The sequence below is a fragment of the Bufo bufo genome, chromosome 4 (assembly GCF_905171765.1).
Source record: "Bufo bufo chromosome 4, aBufBuf1.1, whole genome shotgun sequence".
Taxonomy (NCBI): Eukaryota; Metazoa; Chordata; class Amphibia; order Anura; family Bufonidae; genus Bufo; species Bufo bufo.
Window position 1 is genome coordinate 417,571,161 of NC_053392.1, and position 17,663 is coordinate 417,588,823.

The following is a 17,663-nucleotide window of genomic DNA, read 5'->3' on the forward strand; positions in this document are numbered from 1 at the left end:
TAGTTTACGGTCACATATGGGGTGTTTCTGTAAACGGCAGAGTCAGGGCAATAAAGATACAGTCTTGTTTGGCTGTTAACCCTTGCTTTGTTAGTGGAAAAAATGGGTTAAAATGGAAAATTAGGCAAAAAAAATAAATTCGCAAATTTCATCCCCATTTGCCAATAACTCTTGTGCAACACCTAAAGTGTTAACGAAGTTTGTAAAATCAGTTTTGAATACCTTGAGGGGTGTAGTTTATAGAATGGGGTCATTTTTGGGCGGTTTCTATTATGTAAGCCTCGCAAAGTGACTTCAGACCTGTAGTGGTCCCTAAAAATTGGGTTATTGTAAATTTCTGAAAAATTTCAAGATTTGCTTCTAAACTTCTAAGCCTTATAACATCCCCAAAAAATAAAATATCAATCCCAAAATGCTACAAACATGAAGTAGACATATGGGGAATGTAAAGTAATCACAATTTTTGGGGGTATTACTATGTATTACTGAAGTAGAGAAACTGAAAGTTTGAAATTTGCTAATTTTTCTAAATTTTTGGTAAATATGGTATTTTTTTATGCAAAAAAAATTAACTTTTTTGACCCAATTTTAGCAGTGTCATGAAGTACAATATGTGACGAAAAAACAATCTCAGAACGGCCTGGATAAGTCAATGCGTTTTAAAGTTATGAGCACTTAAAGTGACACTGGTCAGATTTGCAAAAAATGGCCAAGTCCTTAAGGTGAAATAGGGCTGAGTCCTTAAGGGGTTAACATCTTCTGCCATAGGCTTATGGAAGCTAATTTGCATATCTTTCCCAGAAATCCATAGTAGCATTGTGTAGCTTGCCATGCACAATCATGTATTTTGCAGAATTTGGGCTCTCCTTAATGTAAAAGGGTACCCTTTTAAAGATAGATAAATTGGATTAGGTAACTCTCTTTGTTGCAGAAATAGATTTTTCTTTCTCATATGGTCTCCTTCTACTTTTCACTATTACTCAAAACATACTTGTTATTACGAATGTAGACAACAATCCATTATTTTTGGTTTCTAGAATGATGATATGCAAATTAACATCTTCTGCCATACGCTTATGGAAGCTAATTTGCATATCTTTCCCAGAAATCTATAGTAGCATTGTGTAGCTTGCCATGAACAATCATGTATTTCGCAGAATTGGGGCTCCCCATGGTGCATCAGGAGCTCTCCTTAATGTAAAAGGGTACCCTTTGAAAGAAAGATAAATTGGATTGAGTAACTCTCTTTGTAGCAGCAATAGTTTTCTCTGTCTCATATGGTCTCCCTCTAGTTTTCTCTCTTACTCAAAACATACTTTTTATTACGAATGTAGACAACAATCCATTATTTTTGGTTTCTAGAATGATGATATGCAAATTAACATCTTCTGCCATAGGCTTATGGAAGCTAATTTGCATATCTTTCCCAGAAATCCATAGTAGCATTGTGTAGCTTGCCATGCACAATCATGTATTTTGCAGAATTTGGGCTCTCCTTTATGTAAAAGGGTACCCTTTTAAAGATAGATAAATTGGATTAAGTAACTCTCTTTGTTGCAGAAATAGACTTTTCTTTCTCATATGGTCTCCCTCTAGTTTTCACTCTTACTTAAAAACATACTTGTTATTACGAATGTAGACAACACTCCATTATTTTTGGTTTCTAGAATGATGATATGCAAATTAACATCTTCTGCCATAGGCTTATGGAAGCTAATTTGCATATCTTTCCCAGAAATCCATTGTAGCATTGTGTAGCTTGCCATGCACAATCATGTATTTCGCAGAATTGGGGCTCTCCTAGGTGCATCAGGAGCTCTCCTTAATGTAAAAGGGTACCCGTTTAAAGATAGATAAATTAAATTGAGTAACTCTCTTTGTTGCAGCAATAGTTTTCTCTGTCTCATATGGTCTCCCTCTAGTTCTCACTCAAAACATACTTGTTATTACGAATGTAGACAACAATCCATTATTTTTGGTTTCTAGAATGATGATATGCAAATTAACATCTTCTGCCATAGGCTTATGGAAGCTAATTTGCATATCTTTCCCAGAAATCCATAGTAGCATTGTGTAGCTTGCCATGCACAATCATGTATTTTGCAGAATTTGGGCTCTCCTTAATGTAAAAGGGTACCCTTTTAAAGATAGATAAATTGGATTAAGTAACTCTCTTTGTTGCAGAAATAGATTTTTCTTTTTCATATGGTCTCCCTCTAGTTTTCACTCTTACTCAAAACATACTTGTTATTACGAATGTAGACAACAATCCATTATTTTTGGTTTCTAGAATGATGATATGCAAATTAACATCTTCTGCCATAGGCTTATGGAAGCTAATTTGCATATCTTTCCCAGAAATCTATAGTAGCATTGTGTAGCTTGCCATTAACAATCATGTATTTCGCAGAATTGGGGCTCCCCATGGTGCATCAGGAGCTCTCCTTAATGTAAAAGGGTACCCGTTTAAAGAAAGATAAATTGGATTAAGTAACTCTCTTTGTTGCAGCAATAGTTTTCTCTGTCTCATATGGTCTCCCTCTAGTTTTCTCTCTTACTCAAAACATACTTGTTATTACGAATGTAGACAACAATCCATTATTTTTGGTTTCTAGAATGATGATATGCAAATTAACATCTTCTGCTATAGGCTTATGGAAGCTAATTTGCATATCTTTCCCAGAAATCCATAGTAGCATTGTGTAGCTTGCCATGCACAATCATGTATTTTGCAGAATTTGGGCTGTCCTTAATGTAAAAGGGTACCCGTTTAAAGATAGATAAATTGGATTAAATAACTCTCTTTGTTGCAGAAATAGATTTCTCGGTCTCATATGGTTCCCCTCTAGTTTTCACTCTTACTCAAAACATACTTGTTATTACGAATGTAGACAACAATCCATTATTTTTGGTTTCTAGAATGATGATATGCAAATTAACATCTTCTGCCATAGGCTTATGGAAGCTAATTTGCATATCTTTCCCAGAAATCCATTGTAGCATTGTGTAGCTTGCCATGCACAATCATGTATATCAAAGAATTGGGGCTCTCCTAGGTGCATCAGGAGCTCTCCTTAATGTAAAAGGGTACCCGTTTAAAGATAGATAAATTGGATTAAGTAACTCTCTTTGTTGCAGCAATAGTTTTCTCTGTCTCATATGGTCTCCCTCTAGTTTTCTCTCATACTCAAAACATATTTGTTATTACGAATGTAGACAACAATCCATTATTTTTGGTTTCTAGAATGATGATATGCAAATTAACATCTTCTGCCATAGGCTTATGGAAGCTAATTTGCATATCTTTCCCAGAAATCCATAGTAGCATTGTGTAGCTTGCCATGCACAATCATGTATTTTGCAGAATTTGGGCTCTCCTTAATGTAAAAGGGTACCCTTTTAAAGATAGATAAATTGGATTAAGTAACTCTCTTTGTTGCAGAAATAGATTTTTCTTTTTCATATGGTCTCCCTCTAGTTTTCACTCTTACTCAAAACATACTTGTTATTACGAATGTAGACAACAATCCATTATTTTTGGTTTCTAGAATGATGATATGCAAATTAACATCTTCTGCCATAGGCTTATGGAAGCTAATTTGCATATCTTTCCAAGAAATCTATAGTAGCATTGTGTAGCTTGCCATTAACAATCATGTATTTCGCAGAATTTGGGCTCCCCATGGTGCATCAGGAGCTCTCCTTAATGTAAAAGGGTACCCGTTTAAAGAAAGATAAATTGGATTGAGTAACTCTCTTTGTTGCAGCAATAGTTTTCTCTGTCTCGTATGGTCTCCCTCTAGTTTTCTCTCTTACTCAAAACATACTTGTTATTACGAATGTAGACAACAATTTATTATTTTTGGTTTCTAGAATGATGATATGCAAATTAACATCTTCTGCCATAGGCTTATGGAAGCTAATTTGCATATCTTTCCCAGAAATCCATAGTAGCATTGTGTAGCTTGCCATGCACAATCATGTATTTCACAGAATTGGGGCTCCCCTAAGTGCATCAGGAGCTCTCTTTAATGTAAAAGGGTACTCGTTTAAAGATAGATAAATTGGATTAAGTAACGCTCTTTGTTGCAGCAATAGTTTTCTCTGTCTCATATGTTCTCCCTCTAGTTTTCACTCTCACGTAAAACATACTTGTTATTACGAATGTAGACAACAATCCATTATTTTTGGTTTCTAGAATGATGATATGCAAATTAACATCTTCTGCTATAGGCTTATGGAAGCTAATTTGCATATCTTTCCCAGAAATCCATAGTAGCATTGTGTAGCTTGCCATGCACAATCATGTATTTCGCAGAATTTGGGTTCTCCTTGGTGCATCAGGAGCTCTCCTTAACGTAAAAGGGTACCCGTTTAAAGATAGATAAATTGGATTGAGTAATTCTTTTTGTTGCAGCAATAGTTTTCTCTGTCTCATATGGTCTTCCTCTAGTTTTCATTCTCACTCAAAACATACTTGTTATTACGAATGTAGACAACAATCCATTATTTTTGGTTTCTAGAATGATGATATGCAAATTAACATCTTCTGCCATAGGATTATGGAAGCTAATTTGCATATCTTTGCCAGAAATCCATAGTAGCATTGTGTAGCTTGCCATGCACAATCATGTATTTCGCAGAATTGGGGCTCTCCTAGGTGCATCAGGAGCTCTCCTTAATGTAAAAGGGTACCCGTTTAAAGATAGATAAATTGGATTGAGAAACTCTCTTTGTTGCAGCAATAGTTTTCTCTGTCTCATATGTTCTCCCTCTAGTTTTCACTCTTACTCAAAACATACTTGTTATTACGAATGTAGACAACAATCCATTATTTTTGGTTTCTAGAATGATGATATGCAAATTAACATCTTCTGCTATAGGCTTATGGAAGCTAATTTGCATATCTTTCCCAGAAATCCATAGTAGCATTGTGTAGCTTGCCATGCACAATCATGTATTTTGCAGAATTGGGGCTCTCCTAATGTAAAAGGGTACCCGTTTAAAGATAGATAAATTGCAGAAATAGATTTCTCTGTCTCATATGGTCTCCCTCTAGTTTTCACTCTTACTCAAAACATACTTGTTATTACGAATGTAGACAACAATCCATTATTTTTGGTTTCTAGAATGATGATATGCAAATTAACATCTTCTGCCATAGGCTTATGGAAGCTAATTTGCATATCTTTCCCAGAAATCCATAGTAGCATTGTGTAGCTTGCCATGCACAATCATGTATTTTGCAGAATTGGGGCTCTCCTAGGTGCATCAGGAGCTGTCCTTAATGTAAAAGGGTACCCGTTTAAAGATAGATAAATTGGATTGAGTAATTCTTTTTGTTGCAGCAATAGTTTTCTCTGTCTCATATGGTCTCCCTCTAGTTTTCACTCTCACTCAAAACATACTTGTTATTACGAATGTAGACAACAATCCATTATTTTTGGTTTCTAGAATGATGATATGCAAATTAACATCTTCTGCCATAGGCTTATGGAAGCTAATTTGCATATCTTTGCCAGAAATCCATAGTAGCATTGTGTAGCTTGCCATGCACAATCATGTATTTTGCATAATTTGGGCTCTCCTTAATGTAAAAGGGTACCCTTTTAAAGATAGATAAATTGGATTAAGTAACTCTCTTTGTTGCAGAAATAGATTTTTCTTTCTCATATGGTCTCCATCTAGTTTTCACTCTTACTCAAAACATACTTGTTATTACGAATGTAGACAACAATCCATTATTTTTGGTTTCTAGAATGATGATATGCAAATTAACATCTTCTGCCATAGGCTTATGGAAGCTAAATTGCATATCTTTCCCAGAAATCCATAGTAGCATTGTGTAGCTTGCCATGCTCAATCATGTATTTTGCAGAACTGGGGCTATCCTTAATGTAAAAGGGTACCCGTTTAAAGATAGTTAAATTGGATTAAATAACTCTCTTTGTTGCAGAAATAGATTTCTCTGTCTCATATGGTCTCCCGCTAGTTTTCACTCTTACTCAAAACATACTTGTTATTACGAATGTAGACAACAATCCAGTATTTTTGGTTTCTAGAATGATGATATGCAAATTAACATCTTCTGCCATAGGCTTATATAAGCTAATTTGCATATCTTTCCCAGAAATCCATAGTAGCATTGTGTAGCTTGCCATGCACAATCATGTATTTTGCAGAATTGGGTCTCTCCTTAGGCGCTTTAGGAGCTCTCCTTAATGTAAAAGGGTACCCGTTTAAAGATAGATAAATTGGATTAAGTAACTCTCTTTGTTGCAGCAATAGCTTTCTCTGTCTCATATGGTCTCCCTCTAGTTTTCACTCTTACTCAAAACATACTTGTTATTACGAATGTAGACAACAATCCATTATATTTGGTTTCTAGAATGATGATATGCAAATTAACATCTTCTGCCATAGGCTTATGGAAGCTAATTTGCATATCTTTCCCAGAAATCCATTGTAGCATTGTGTAGATTGCCATGCACAATCATGTATTTCGCAGAATTGGGGCTCTCCTTAATGTAAAAGGGTACCCTTTTAAAGATAGATAAATTGGATTAAGTAATTCTTTTTGTTGCAGCAATAGTTTTCTTTGTCTCATATCGTCTCCCTCTAGTTTTCACTCTCACTCAAAACATACTTGTTATTACGAATGTAGAAAACAATCCATTATTTTTGGTTTCTAGAATGATGATATGCAAATTAACATCTTCTGCCATAGGCTTATGGAAGCTAATTTGCATATCTTTCCCAGAAATCCATAGTAGCATTGTGTAGCTTGCCATGCACAATCATGTATTTCGCAGAATGGGGGCTCTCCTAGGTGCATCAGGAGCTCTCCTTAATGTAAAAGGGTACCCGTTTAAAGATAGATAAATTGGATTGAGTAATTCTTTTTGTTGCAGCAATAGTTTTCTCTGTCTCATATGGTCTCCCTCTAGTTTTTACTCTCATTAAAAACATACTTGTTATTACAAATGTAGAAAACAATCCATTATTTTTGGTTTCTAGAATGATGATATGCAAATTAACATCTTCTGCCATAGGCTTATGGAAGCTAATTTGCATATCTTTCCCAGAAATCCATAGTAGCATTGTGTAGCTTGCCATGCACAATCATGTATTTCGCAGAATTGGGGCTCTCCTAGGTGCATCAGGAGCTCTCCTTAATGTAAAAGGGTACCCGTTTAAAGATAGATAAATTGGATTGAGTAATTATTTTTGTTGCAGCAATAGTTTTCTCTGTCTCATATGGTCTCCCTCTAGTTTTCACTCTCATTTAAAACATACTTGTTATTACGAATGTAGAAAACAATCCATTATTTTTGGTTTCTAGAATGATGATATGCAAATTAACATCTTCTGCCATAGGCTTATGGAAGCTAATTTGCATATCTTTCCCAGAAATCCATAGTAGCATTGTGTAGCTTGCCATGCACAATCATGTATTTAGCAGAATTGGGGCTCTCCTAGTGCTCTCCTTAGGAGCTCTCCTTAATGTAAAAGGGTACCCGTTTAAAGATAGATAAATTGGATTAAGTAACTCTCTTTGTTGCAGAAATAGATTTCTCTGTCTCATATTGTCTCCCTCTAGTTTTCACTCTCACTCAAAACATACTTGTTATTACGAATGTAGACAACAATCCATTATTTTTGGTTTCTAGAATGATGATATGCAAATTAACATCTTCTGCCATAGGCTTATAGAAGCTAATTTGCATATCTTTCCCAGAAATCCATAGTAGCATTGTGTAGCTTGCCATGCACAATCATGTATTTTGCAGAATTGGTGCTCTCCTAGGTGCATCAGGAGCTCTCCTTAATGTAAAAGGGTACCCGTTTAAAGATAGATAAATTGGATTGAGTAACTCTCTTTGTTGCAGCAATAGTTTTCTCTGTCTCATATGGTCTCCCTCTAGTTTTCACTCTCACTCAAAACATACTTGTTATTACGAATGTAGACAACAATCCAGTATTTTTGGTTTCTAGAATGATGATATGCAAATTAACATCTTCTGCCATAGGCTTATGGAAGATAATTTGCATATCTTTCCCAGAAATCCATAGTAGCATTGTGTAGCTTGCCATGCACATTCATGTATTTTTCAGAATTTGGAGCTCTCCTTAATGTAAAAGGGTACCCGTTTAAAGATAGATAAATTGGATTGAGTAACTCTCTTTGTTGCAGCAATAGTTTTCTCTGTCTCATATGGTCTCCCTCTAGTTTTCACTCTCACTCAAAACATACTTGTTATTACGAATGTAGACAACAATCCAGTATTTTTGGTTTCTAGAATGATGATATGCAAATTAACATCTTCTGCCATAGGCTTATGGAAGATAATTTGCATATCTTTCCCAGAAATCCATAGTAGCATTGTGTAGCTTGCCATGCACATTCATGTATTTTTCAGAATTTGGGCTCTCCTTAATGTAAAAGGGTACCCTTTTAAAGATAGATAAATTGGATTAAGTAATTCTCTTTGTTGCAGAAATAGATTTTTCTTTCTCATATGGTCTCCCTCTAGTTTTCACTCTTACTCAAAACATACTTGTTATTACGAATGTAGACAACAATCCATTATTTTTGGTTTCTAGAATGATGATATGCAAATTAACATCTTCTGCCATAGGCTTATGGAAGCTAATTTGCATATCTTTCCCAGAAATCCATAGTAGCATTGTGTATCTTGCCATGCACAATCATGTATTTCACAGAATTGGGGCTTCCGTAGGTGCATCAGGAGCTCTCCTTAATGTAAAAGGGTACTCGTTTAAAGATAGATAAATTGGATTGAGTACCTCTCTTTGTTGCAGCAATAGTTATCTCTGTCTCATATGTTCTCCCTCTAGTTTTCACTCTTACTCAAAACATACTTGTTATTATGAATGTAGACAACAATCCATTATTTTTGGTTTCTAGAATGATGATATGCAAATTAACATCTTCTGCCATAGGCTTATGGAAGCTAATTTGCATATCTTTCCCAGAAATCCATAGTAGCATTGTGTAGCTTGCCATGCTCAATCATGTATTTTGCAGAACTGGGGCTCTCCTTAATGTAAAAGGGTACCCGTTTAAAGATAGATAAATTGGATTAAATAACTCTCTTTGTTGCAGAAATAGATTTCTCTGTCTCATATGGTCTCCCTCTAGTTTTCACTCTCACTCAAAACATACTTGTTATTACGAATGTAGACAACAATCCAGTATTTTTGGTTTCTAGAATGATGATATGCAAATTAACATCTTCTGCCATAGGCTTATGGAAGATAATTTGCATATCTTTCCCAGAAATCTATACTAGCATTGTGTAGCTTGCCATGCACAATCATGTATTTCGCAGAATTGGGGCTCTCCTAGGTGCATCAGGAGCTCTCCTTAATGTAAAAGGGTACCCGTTTAAAGATAGATAAATTGGATTGAGTAATTCTTTTTGTTGCAGCAATAGTTTTCTCTGTCTCATATGGTCTCCCTCTAGTTTTCACTATCACTCAAAACATACTTGTTATTATGAATGTAGAAAACAATCCATTATTTTTGGTTTCTAGAATGATGATATGCAAATTAACATCTTCTGCCATAGGCTTATAGAAGCTAATTTGCATATCTTTCCCAGAAATCCATAGTAGCATTGTGTAGCTTGCCATGCACAATCTTGTATTTTGCAGAATTGGTGCTCTCCTAGGTGCATCAGGAGCTCTCCTTAATGTAAAAGGGTACCCGTTTAAAGATAGATAAATTGGATTGAGTAATTCTTTTTGTTGCAACAATAGTTTTCCCTGTCTCATATGCTATTGTTGTGACCTAGGGATCGCTTCTCGGCCTTTTGGCTAGGATCAGGTGTAGTACCGAAAGGTGCTGCCTTGGTCTTGGCCGGAGGTGCCTGGGGTACCCGACTGCTCGGCCTTAAGAGCGGGCCCTGGTTGATAGCCAGGGTCTTAACTTTTGCTGCTATAGGGCAGGAGGCTTAGTCCCCAGGCAACGGGAAGCGATCACCTGGCTGCTTTTTGGAGTGGTTGAGGTTCTTTTTCTAGTCACTATGGAGGAACCAATGGAGGCTTCGATGTTGGAGCAGAAGGATTCCGAATCGGTACCCGGTTATGCACAAGTCCGGAATGGAGTCCGCGTTTTCGTGGAGGAGAAGGAGCGTTTGAGAAAAGACCTTGCCTTTATTGTTAAAGTCCTGCTGGGCGAACTTATGGGACTTGGAAAGAATGAAGTGCTGGCTCTAATGGATTATCCCAAACGAGGATGTTACGACATAATTCTTCAGAGTTCTGATCTTTGCACCCATTTTTTATGGAAATGGGAAGAAGTAAGAACTGATGCAAGGTTAGTGGGTGTGAAGGTTGTCCCTCATTTCCCTTGCAATGTCAAAATTGTCGTGGTAAAAATGTATTCACCTTATGTTGGAGAACAGAAGATAATTGCCTTTTTGCAGAATTTTTGTGATCAAGTGGTGCCATTGGGGAAAGTTTTTAATCAATTTGGGTTCTGGACTTCCAAATGGCGGTTTAAAATATCACTGAAAGAATCAAAAGACGGGAAAAGTCAATTTGTCTTGCCGGATGCAAGATTTAAAATTGGAAAGTGTTCTGGAGATTTGTTCTATAATGGGATGCCTGATTTCTGTACCAAATGTAAATTGTATGGTCATAGGAAAGAAAATTGTGAAGAAATATTATGTAAAGCATGTGGAAGGGGTGGTCACGAATCGGAGAATTGTAAAACCCCCCGATTATGTTTTTTCTGTAAAGGGAAGGATCATTTGTTTCATGATTGTCCAAAGAAAAGAGAGAGTCAAGAAGAAGAGGATAAATCAGGTGGGAAAAGAAAGGGTAAAACTAAAGGAAGAGAAGATGGAAAAGAGGAAGCAGAAGTTGGGAGGAAAAGGAGAAAAGAAAGGGAAGAAGAAAGGGAATCAGAAAAAAAAAACGGAGGCTTTGAGTAGGGACGAATTTGGTAAATCTAAAATTGCAAAAGAAGTAGGGTTAGAAATATCAAGCACAGAAGATGAGTCTGTATTAGGATCTAAAAGAGAAAAAAGAGAAGTTAAAATACAGTTAACAGATGAATATCAGAAGTTAAAAGGTGCTTTGTATAAAGAATATCATGGGCGAAAGTTGCAAAAAGCTCGAAATCGTATTTATGAGTCATTTGAGAAGGATCCAACTGGTTTTTATAGCAAATTTGAGGTGGAAGATTGGCTAAGAGATATTCTTGAACATAGGATTGATGTTTCTATGGAAGACCTAATAGAGCTACAGGATGCTTTGCTAATATGTGTTTTGAAACCAAACCTTGAAGATGATGATGATGATGATGATTGATAAATACTAGGAGAATAGTCTAATTTGGGTTTTTATTTTTGTGTTTGTGATGTTATTGTTTTATGTTTGTGTCCTTTTTCTGTGGTTTAGTCTTTTTTTGGATATAAAAAAATTTAAAAAGAAGCCAGATGATGATTTGGTTGATGAGCTTGTTTAAGGCTGTTGTTACCAAACCTGATGGATAAAAAAAAAAAAAAAAAAAAATAGTTTTCTCTGTCTGATATGGTCTCTCTCTAGTTTTCACTCTCACTCAAAACATACTTGTTATTACGAATGTAGACAACAATCCATTATTTTTGGTTTCTAGAATGATGATATGCAAATTAACATCTTCTGCCATAGGCTTATAGAAGCTAATTTGCATATCTTTCCCAGAAATCCATAGTAGCATTGTGTAGCTTGCCATGCACAATCATGTATTTTGCAGAATTGGTGCTCTCCTAGGTGCATCAGGAGCTCTCCTTAATGTAAAAGGGTACCCGTTTAAAGATAGATAAATTGGATTGAGTAACTCTCTTTGTTGCAGCAATAGTTTTCTCTGTCTCATATGGTCTCCCTCTAGTTTTCACTCTCACTCAAAACATACTTGTTATTACGAATGTAGACAACAATCCAGTATTTTTGGTTTCTAGAATGATGATATGCAAATTAACATCTTCTGCCATAGGCTTATGGAAGATAATTTGCATATCTTTCCCAGAAATCTATAGTAGCATTGTGTAGCTTGCCATGCACAATCATGTATTTTGCAGAATTGGGGCTCTCCTTAATGTAAAAGGGTACCCGTTTAAAGATAGATAAATTGGATTAAATAACTCTTTGTTGCAGAAATAGATTTCTCTGTCTCATATGGTCTCCCTCTAGTTTTCACTCTTACTCAAAACATACTTGTTATTACGAATGTAGACAACAATCCATTATTTTTGGTTTCTAGAATGATGATATGCAAATTAACATCTTCTGCCATAGGCTTATGGAAGCTAATTTGCATATCTTTCCCAGAAATCCATTGTAGCATTGTGTAGCTTGCCATGCACAATCATGTATTTCGCAGAATTGGGGCTATCCTAGGTGCATCAGGAGCTCTCCTTAAGGCTTGTAATGGAGTGTCGGAAATGCAGCAAAGGCTGCAAATCTAGTATCTTGCACAAAATGGGTGTTTTTTTAAAACCAGAATATAACAGCAGTATCTAACGCTTGCGTTGGACTATCAAAAATGCAGCTAAGGCCGCAAATGTAGTATCCTGCTCAAAATGTTTTTTTTTTTAAACCAGAATATAACAGCAGTATTTAATACTTATATTAGACTGTCGAAAATGCAGAAAAGGTCTCATATATAGTGTCTTGCACAAAATGTGTGTTTTTTTAAAACCAGAATATAACAGCAGTATTTAACATTTCTATTGTACTGTCAAAAATGCAGCTAAGGCCGCAAATGTAGTATCTTGCACAAAATATATATTTTTTTTTAAACCAGAATATAACAGCAGTATCTATCGCTTGTATTGGACTGTCACAAATGCAGCAAAGGCCACAAATGTAGTATCTAGCACAAAATGGGTGTTTTTTTTAAACCGGAATAAAACAGCAGTAACTATCACTTGTATTGGACTGTCAAAAATGCAGAAAAAGGCCAAAAATGTAGTATTTTGGCCAAAATGGGTGTTTTTAAAAAAAAACTGAATATAACAGCAGTATCTAACGCTTGTATTGGACTGTCACAAATGTAGCAAAGGCCGCAAATGTAGTAGCTAGCACAAAATGGGTGTTTTTTTAAACCATAATATAACAGCAGTATGTAACGCTTGTATTGGACTGTCAAAAATGCAGCAAAGGCTGCAAATATAGTATCTTGCACAAAATGGGTGTTTTCTTTAAACCAAAATATAACAGCAGTATCTAACGCTTGTATTGTAATGTCACAAATGCAGCAAAGGCCGAAAATATAGTATATAATACAAAATGGGTGTTTATTAAAAACCAGAATATAACAGCAGTATCTAACGCTTGTATTGGACTGTCCCAAATGCAGCAAAGGCCGCAAATGTAGTGTCTTGCACAAAATGGGTGTTTTTTTAAAACCAGAATATAACAGCAGCATTTAACGCTTCTGTTGTACTGTCAAAAATGCAGCTAAGGCCGCAAATATAGTATCTTGCACAAAATGTGTGTTTTTTTAAAACCAGAATATATCAGCAGTATCTATCACTTGTATTGGATTGTCACAAATACAGCAAATAGCGCAAATGTAGTATCTTGCACAAAATGGATGAATTTTTAAAACCAGAATTTAACAGCAGTAGTTAACGCTTGTGTTGGACTGTCACACATACAGCAAAGGAAGCCAATGTAGTATATAGCACAAAATAGGTGTTTTTTTAAAACTAGAATAGAACAGCAATATCTAACGCTTGTATTGGACTTTCACAAATGCAGCAAAGGCCGAAAATGTAGTGTCTAGCACAAAATGGGTGTTTTTTTTAAATAAAATATAACTGCAGTATCTAACGCTTGTATTGGACTGGCGGAAATGCAACAAAGGCCGCAAATGTAGTATCCTGCACAAACTGGGTGTTTTTAAAAAAACAGAATATAACTGCAGTATCTAACACTTGTATTGGACTTTTAAAAAATGCAGCTAATGCCGCAAATGTAGTATCTTGCACAAACATTTATTTATTTATTTTTAAACAGAATATAACAGCAGTATCTAACGCTTTTATTGGACTGTCACAAATGCAGTAAAGGCCACAAATTTAGTATCCTGCACAAAATGGGTGTTTTTTAAAAAAAATCTGAATATAACAGCAGTAGTTATTGCTTGTATTGGACTGTAACAAATGCAGCAAAGGCCACACATGTAGTATCTAGCACAAAATAGGTGGTTTTTGAAACCAGAATAGAACAGCAGTATCTAACGATTCTATTGTACTGTCACAAATGCAGCAAAGGCCGCAAATGTAGTATTTTGCACAAAATGGTTGTTTTTAAAACCAGAATATATCAGCAGTATCTATCGCTTGTATTGGACTGTCGGAAATGCAGTAAAGGCCGCAAATGTAGTATCTTGCAGAAAATGGGTGTTTTTTTTTAAAACCAGAATAAAACAGCAATATTTAACGATTGTATTGGATTGTCAAAAATGCAGCCAAGGCCGCAAATGTAGTATCTTGCACAAAATGGGTGTTTTTTTTAAAACAGAATATAACAGGAGTATCTAACGCTTGTATTGGACTGTCAAAAATGCAGAAAAAGCCGCAAACGTAGTATCCTGCACAAAATGTAAACAAAAAAAATGAATATACCAGCAGTAGTTATCGCTGTTATTAGACTGTAACAAATGCAGCAAAGGCCACACATGTAGCATCTAGCACAAAATAGGTGTTTTTTTAAAGTTAGAATAGAACAGCAGTATCTAACGCTTCTATTGTACTGTCACAAATGCAGCAAAGGCCGCAAATGTAGTATCTTGCAGAAAATAAGTGTTTTTTTAAAACCAGAATATAACAGCAGTATCTAACAATTGTATTGGACTATCAAAAATACAGGTAAGGCCGCAAATGTAGTATCTAGCACAAAATGTTTTTTTTTAAAAACAGAAAAAAACAGCAGTATCTAAAGCTCGTATTGTACTGTCACAAATGCAACAAAGGCTGCAAATGTAGTATCTAGCACAAAATGGGCGTTTTTTTAAAAACAGAATATAACAGCATTATCTAACGATTGTATTGGACTGTCAAAAAATCAGCAAAGATCGGAAATGTAGTATCTTGCATAAAATGGGTGTTTTTAAAAAAAATCTGAATATAACAGCAGTATTTAACGCTTGTATTGGAGTGTCGGAACTGCAGCAAAGGCCGCAAATGTAGTATCTTGCATAAAATGGGTGTTTTTTTTAAAACCAGAATATAACAGCAGTATCTAACGCTTGCATTGGACTGTCACAAATGCAGCAAAGGCTGAAAATGTAGTATCTAGCACAAAATGGCTGTTTTTTAAAATCCAGAATGTAAGAGCTGTATCTAACGCTTGTATTGGACTGTTGGAAATGCAGCAAAGGCTGAAAATTTAATTTCTTGCACAAAATGGGTGTTTTTTTAAAACCAGAATATAAAAGCAATATCCATCACTTGTATTAGACTGTCCAAATTCAGCAATGGCCGGAAATGTAGTATTTTGCACAAAATTGTTGTTTTTTTAAAACCAGAATATAACAGCAGTATTTAACACTTGTATTTTACTGTCAAAAATGCAGCTAAGGTCGCAAATGTATTATCTTGCACAAAATGGGTGTTTTTTTAAAACCAGAATATAACAGCAGTATCTAACGCTTGTATTGGACCGTCGGAAATGCAGCAAAGGCCGCAAATGTAGTATATTCTTGTTTAAAAAATAAAAAAAACATTTTGTGCAAGATAACAGCAGTATCTAACGCTTGTATTGGACAGTCAAAAATGCAGCTAATGCCACAAATTTTGTATTTTGCACAAAATGGGTGTTTTTTTAAAACCATGATATAACAGCAATATCTAACGCTTGTATTGTTCTGTCAAAAATGCAGCAAAGGCCGCAGATGTGGTATCTAGCACAAAATGGGTATTTTTTTAACCAGAATATAACAGCAGTATTTAACGGTTGTATTGGACTGTCACAAATGCAGCAAAGGCCGCAAATGTAGTATCTAGCACAAAATGGGTGTTTTTTTTTAAACCAGAATATAACAGCAGTATCTAACACTTGTATTGGACTGTCCCAAATGCAGCAAAGGCAGAAAATGTAGTATCTAGCACAAAATGGGTGTTTTTTTTTAAAACCAGAATATAACAGCAGTATCTAACGCTTGTATTCGACTGTCATAAATGCAGCAAAGGCCGCAAATGTACTATCTAGCAATATAACAGCAGTATCTAATGCTTGTATTCAACCGTCAAAAATGCAGCTAAGGCCTGGTTCACACGAACGTGTGTGACCCGTGCCTGTGAAGCGGCCCGCAAATAGCGGGCCGCAATGCTCGTTTGCCGGCCGTAGGTCAGCCGCATCGGATCGCGGACTTATTTACTTTAATGGGTCCGCGATCCGGCTGTTCTATCTTTTTGCGGAATGGAAGAACGGGACGTAACCCCAGGAGGCACTCCGTAGAGCTTCCGAGGGGTCCCGTCCCGTGCGGCCGTTTCGCGATTCCGGATTAGCGGACCCATTGAAGTGAATGGGTCCGTATCCGTGATGCGGAATTCACACGGAACTGTGGCCGTGTATTGCGGCCCGCGATTTGCGGGCCACAATACGGCCACAGATCACACACGTTCGTGTGAACTTAGCCTAAGGCCGCAAATGTAGTATCTTGCACAAAATGTTTGTGTTTATTTAAACGAATATAACAGCAGTATCTAACGCTTGTATTGGACAGTCACAAATGCAGCAAAGGCCGCAAATGTAGTATCTAGCACAAAATGGGTGTTTTTTAAAACTGGATTATAACAGCAGTATCTAACACTTGTATTGGACTGTCAAAAATGCAGTAAAGGTCGCAAATGTAGTATCTTGCATAAAATGGGTATTTCTTTTTTAAACCAGAATATAACAGCAATACTTAACGATTGTATTGGACTGTTGGAAATGCAGCAAAGGCCGAAAATGTCGTATCTTGCACAAACTGGGTGTTTATTTTAAAACCAGAATATAACAGCAGTATCTAACGCTTGTATTGGACTGTCACAAATGCAGCAAAGGCCGCATATGTAGTCTCTAGCACAAAATGGGTGTTTTTTTAAAACTGGAATATAACAGCAATATCGAACGCTTGTATTCGACTGTAAAAAATGCAGCAAAGGCCGATTATTTTGTATCTTTTATAAAATGGGTGTTTTATTAAAACTAGAATATAACAGCAGTATTTAATGCTTGTATTGGATTGTCACAAATGCAGCAAAGGCCGCAAATGTGGTGTTTTGCACAAAATGGGTGTTTTTTTAAATCCAGAATATTATTGCAGTATCTAAGACTTTTATTGGACTGACAAAAATGCAGAACAGGCTGAAATTATATTATCTAGCACACAATGGGTGTTTTTTTAAAACCAGAATATATGAAAGCAGTATCTAACGCTTGTATTGGACTGTCCAAATTCAGTAAAGGCCGGAAATGTAGTATTTTGCACAAAATGGGTGTCTTTTTAAAACCAAAATATAACAGCAGTAATTAATGCTTGTTTTGGAATCTCGCAAATGCAGCAAAGGCCGCAATGTAGTATCTAGCACAAAATGGGTATATTTTTTAAACCAGAATATAACAGCAGTATCTAACACTTGTATTGGACTGTCAGA